Here is a 6,000-nt window from a genome sequence, read left to right as displayed (position 1 = left end):
GACAGGAAAAAGCGCTGACTGACAACTGAATTTATTAAGCGAAACTCACGCAATATATAGGAAGGCAGTGGCAAAGATAGTCAGATGCAGTCAACGTCACATGATGCAAAGAGGAGTAGAGACAGTGTAGCCCGGGAATTGAAGGAAGCTTTCTTTATAAAAAGAAAGGGCTCGGAATGTGTCAGTGACGTGTCTAAATCCTTGTACGGAAGTGAACTTGCCTTTTTGGAAAAACATTGCTAAAAATTTTTATTGTTAACTACACGTGTTTCAATCGTTGAGTGTCACTGTTGCATCCTTTTTTTTTTGTTAACGTCTGTGAATTTTTTAGCCTTACGTTGCTACATTCTGTCAATTTTTATTCTTTCCACAATTCCATTTCTTCAGTTTTTATCGGTTTTACCCTGATTATCTGCTATGGATGTTTTATCGGTTTTTATGGCTCTTAACAACTTGTGACATTAACTGTTTAAGTCAACATGTAGTTTTTGTTACCATCCCTTTGAGTTTCTGCGGACTTTTAGCCTTTTGACCCTGTTGTGGTTTTATCGGTTTTATGGCTCTTTACACTATGTGACATTAACTGTGTATAGTCATTGAGTGTAGTTTCCTTTTTGTTACCACCCCTTCTGAGATTCAGTTCACTGTAGGCTTTATCACCTTGTTTTGTTTTTTATCGCTTTTTGGCTCTTTGCATCATGTGACGTTGACTGCGTCTGACTATCTTTGCCACTGCTTTCCTATATATTGCGCGAGTTTCGCTCAATAAATTCAGTTGTCAGTCAGCGCTCTTTCCTGTCACTTCCTCGTCTCGCCTTCCGGCTTCTTCTTTAGCGCTGTTTTCACTATTGTCAGAATGGACCAACTAGCCCAGCAAAAAGTTCTGCTAATAGGAGACACATGAGAGAAGCCTTTGCCCTGCTGTCGACGTAGTCAGGCTGATGATGATGATTCATCTCATGACTTGCAGGTATCTCTTGTCTGCCCTCTTTCTGAGATGAAGATCCACATCCCCTGCCGTGGTGTCCACTGCAGACATGTGCAGTGCTTTGACGCCTACGCGTACCTACGCTGCCAAGAGGCCACTCTGGAGCCTTCCTGGAGCTGCGCTGTGTGCGGCGACCAGGTCCTCGTCCAGGACCTCCGCGTGGATCTCTTCACGCTTGACATCCTTTCCAAAATCCACGACCACTGCATCGCTGTGGTCGTCCAAGCCGACGGAAGATGGGGCTTTGTGAATTCGGACAAGGACCAATAAGCCAGTGGCGTCCATGACAACTCGCCGGGAGCCGACGCCCTCCCGTACCACGAGCGCCAGACGCAGGGCATCGTAGTGGAGGGCGAATCAAACCAAAAATAACCGCTGATAACGCGTCTTCGCGATTTGTACTTCCCCTGTAACCTTTGTGTTCGCTTCAATACGTTCATGTCCGCCTATCTGCCAAAAAGACTAGTTGCTGTTGTCTGCTTCAGCGAGTAGCTATCAGTGACAGAAGTGCTCCCATTGTGCAGCTTATGTATTTGCTGGGTTAAATGAAAGTTTGATCATCATTCTTTTTGCTACGTAAAGCGACATTCTTTGACCCGCAAATTCTAGTTACTGTTGTAGGCAATTCTCATTCCCTCGGAGCCGACACCAGTCCTTCAGCACGTTGAGCTTTTAGCCCTGCTTTTATATTTAAGTCCCCTCTAGTCATATGGTCTTTTATTGTATACTAAGGGCTCAGCTAGACACGTGTTTCACTTTTTTTTCGCAGAACGTCACCGATTGCATCGTGCATGTTCTCTGGCCGATGCTGTGTTTATTAGATGGATCGCTGAATAGCGAGCACAATTATGTCCTTTCACGGCTATTGACGAAAATGGGTGGATGTTTTGTGTGAGGTTCCGTGCTTTGTGTAAATACATCGCGGACGTCAGTCACTGTCATCAGGGCCGAGAGATCCCTAATCGTGTGTGTTCCTCTTGTAAGCTTCGAGTTTTTTCTTTCTTAGAGACACCACCAGAATATAGGCCCCATAGCAGACTTCCCCACATTTGGGCAGTCTCCGCATTTCGATGGCGACCAAATGGGAACACACCGGGCGGCGTTCTCAGATGTCAGTGCACGTTCAGGACCTGCGATAATCGAAATTGTTACAGCGTTTACCAGCCCAAAGCATTAAACTCCTCATGACTTGCCAAGGCATGCAATAAACGGTTTGGCTTTGAATCCTTGGTAATTTGATGTTGTTCTGGTTCTTGCCACCGGTTTGAGGGGCTGCAAGCCTGTTCACGTGATCTTACTGCAACGCCGCCACTTGTACTGAAGCTAAACTGCAAAATAACCATTAGCCTTTGTATATCTCTGCACTATCTCCTTTCTGCTCCACACACAAATCCGTGACGGGCGTGTGAAGAGTTCTAGTGCTGTATTGTAGCTGGGGTTCTAACGGATGACGTTATAGGTCATCGCACGAGAGTTCAGGTGAGTGCAGGCTCACGTGTGTAATAGCTCTGGAATTCGCCATAGAGACCACACTGTGGACGGCGATAAACGCCTAAAGTGATTCTTCTTGTACACAGCCACCATCGATGCAAAACATTGGCATCAGTTTGACGTGCTCAAACCGAGTAGACGAGCGAAAGCCTTTGTTCCTTCTTCAATTGGAGGGGGCACTTGGGCTGCACCTTAAGGAGACACACTATCTAATGTGCGTTAATGTCCATATATGTATATTTGGTCGTTCCATACTAAACATTCATTAATTGCGGAGCTGCTTCGTACCACTACCAGCGCCGTCGCTCAGCCGTTGAGTAGATTCGGCACTGCACTGGCTGTTGGCTGTTGCCATCACAGCCACCGGGAGGGACTGTGCGAACCATGTTTTCCTTCCCTAGCAACCTGTCATACGGCTGGCGTGGCGCTCTTCAGAACTTACCTGAACTGCCCGAGTAACTCGAGTAAGCTCCGGTAGTTATTGGAGTTGCCAGGATAATGAACTAATTGGTACGTACGTAGGTACGCACGGATACAAGATTCCTGGTAGGTGTTGGTGAGCGTTTGAGTGCTTTCGCACTAATAGATCATGCTACTTTCCTGACATGGGCTATGTATTCCGAACTTAAGGTCCGCGCTCCGCACATCTTCACAATTTTTCTCGTAGTCCTTCACTATCTTCGCTCTTTTTTCATCCCGGAGTATTTAAATCCTCCCTGTTTTTACAAAAAAGATTCCCTGCTCCACCACCAAAGACAGGCCTTCACCACATCGACACCGTGGTGAATGAGGCAGCGTTAGGGGCACCTGGGAAAGTGCGACACGATCATTTGGTAGTTCAGACGGGCAGCCTATCCATAGTGACCCCGTCGGATGTTTCTTCACAAGCCCTTTCAGAGCAGTTCTTTCTTTTTTGTGCGCAGTATACGAGTGTCTAGATACGAGTAAAGATACCGTCTGTGTCATTACTCTCCAAAAGCGCATGTTTCTGATGATCGAGCACAATTCTCCTTTAGTTTCCTTTTTTGCTTAAAGATGGTCGTACGAAATATCTTTTCCCCATATTAAAAAAATCTCAAAATATGAGACATTCTGGAGGCGAGTAGGGACGACAAGCTTCCCTTACCTTTAATTGTACAGCCTCGTCAAGCCTCCCGTATACCCCTCACCGGTCCCTGGTGCAGCGATAAGCTCACGCTGCTCCACAATTCGTTCACTTGAATGAGAAACTTTCCCACATGAGAGTATCACAGACATCATACAAGCAATGGAAGGCAGCCTTGACCACCAATTGTCTGGAGGACCAATGTCATGCCATCCGACGGCTTCAGACAGCGCATTGCTCTGGACTGCTTGAATAAGGTGTTTGCCCACCTGCGCTGGGCAGTCCAAATTTTTAAAAATCAACAGTTTTATCTCAACCTTTCATTCTTCCATCCGTTCATGGGATGCTGTTGCATAAGCCCGGATCCTTTTGCGACGTAATGCCTCAATTACCGAAGAAAATTGAGCAAGTTTTTCTTGATTCATGGTGGACATCAGCGCAGATAAACACAGACAGCAGAGGAGAAGCAAGGCGGAATAGTTGCTGAATTCCCCTAAACTCTATTGCCCGAAAAGAATGATATTGTAACGAGACGGCATGCCAATGAATACAGTGCGACATGACAGACGACTACGGCAAGATTTAAAGGCGGACGACCAGGCACGAGAACTCCCACCTGGACGACTGCCCACTTCGTCGTCTTCTAGTCCGTGACAATATGAACATCATGAACCTCCGAAAACCAAATGAGAAATAAAAACGGCAAACATAGAGCGTGGCCAACAATGTAGTGCACCTGTCCATAAACGGAGAAAAACACCAAGCAATCCTCTCTTTGTGTGTTCAAAATTCCCGATAGGCTAAAGAAGGTAGGAGGGCGAAAATCTATGCGAGGTTTTTGGAAAATGCAATATTGTAATAATGAAAAAATGACAGACCAAAAAAGAAGCACTGCAACACTGCAATGACTGACAACTGTAGTAGCAGTGGCAACCACTCGGAGGATGCTTACTGTGGAAGGAATATGGTCTGACGTGAAGGGTGGCATCCGCAAGAGTTGGTTGGGGTCTCCACCGCAACCATCCTTAGGCTGGTGACAGGGGAAGGGGGAGGGTATCAAAAGACTAGTGAATGGTCGCCGCGGAGACCACATGGAGGGAGTTACCCTTGAAGGTGGAATAGGAACGCTTTGGAAGGGGAAGGGTATGGAAAAGAGCATACGAAGGCGTAACTGCTGGGCGGTTACCACGGGAACCATCCGGATGGTAGTTACTTTGGAAGCAGAAGGGTGTGGCTTGAGTGAAGCAATCGCCACCCGGAAGATGCTGATAACAGAGGAGTCTAGCATGGTCCATTTGTGAAATTAAAATACCTGTGTCATGGCGCTCTGGGCCGCAGATGCCTGCAGTGCCATCAAATTTACTATCTTCAACATATCGTACAATAAGATTACATTTACAGCTGTCGCGGAATATCAGGTTACACAGTGGTAATCGTCCTGTAAATTTTATCTTTATAAGCATTGCTGCCACTTCATTTCAGCCAGTGTCAGCTCTAAACGGACATTGCGAATGCATTGCGTCCGGCCCCCTACATACGCTGTCCGCTATATCACCGGCACTTCTTGCCCATAACACTGTTAAGGCTGGCATTTTTCATCCTGGCTTGCAAGACCATCCTCAGCAGAATTGCCATCACTGTCATCTTAATTGCGTGTACACCACTACACAGGCTCTCGAAACATCCCTATCCCAATTCACCCGCACTCGCCCTTCACCTTTCACACTTCTGAATTCGGCGAAGACACCGAATTATTGGCTTGGGCATATTTTGTCTCAGACATTGCGAATTGCTCTAGCAACCAGGATTGACGCTCTGAGATATGTGTATTCGCATTGTCCAGTTCATTATTTACACAGAGCAGTTTCGCTTTAAGTCTCTCACGAACAAAATGCGCTATGACGTTACATTCATGGACGAGCAACAATGCTGCTAATGTGCGCCCCATACGTTTGTCACGAAAACGTTCTACGTTCATCGTCTACTCGCGTGCCCGTGCAATATTTATCAACGCCTTTCCAAATGCCAGTGAACTTGCTTGGTACATTATGATACGGTGAAAAGAGAAGCGAGCGAGAGACAGCGCCAAGAGCTGAAACCAAGTGGTTCGCTTATGAAGACTTCAGTCGAGTGACTAGATGTGTGACGCGGTTGCTGTGTTTATTTTTGTCACACTACGGCGATGCCTAGGCACGGCCAATAATGCAAAAGGTCATCTTGTTAATTTTATAGTCATTTCATTTATTCTTTTTGACTACTCCATCCGGTCTCATGCCGGTTACATACTTCCCACAACTTTTCTATCGTTCATTCGATGAATCGTAGCAATTCTCGCTGTAACTCAGTTTCAAAGCTTAGACTTTTGGCTGCATTCAGAATCATGCGCGTTATAGATTTCATACAATGTGAATTTTGT

Source organism: Amblyomma americanum, chromosome 11, assembly GCF_052857255.1.
Source record: "Amblyomma americanum isolate KBUSLIRL-KWMA chromosome 11, ASM5285725v1, whole genome shotgun sequence".
NCBI classification, from domain to species: Eukaryota; Metazoa; Arthropoda; class Arachnida; order Ixodida; family Ixodidae; genus Amblyomma; species Amblyomma americanum.
The sequence above is the reverse complement of the archived record's forward strand: the minus strand, read 5'-3'. Positions refer to the sequence as shown.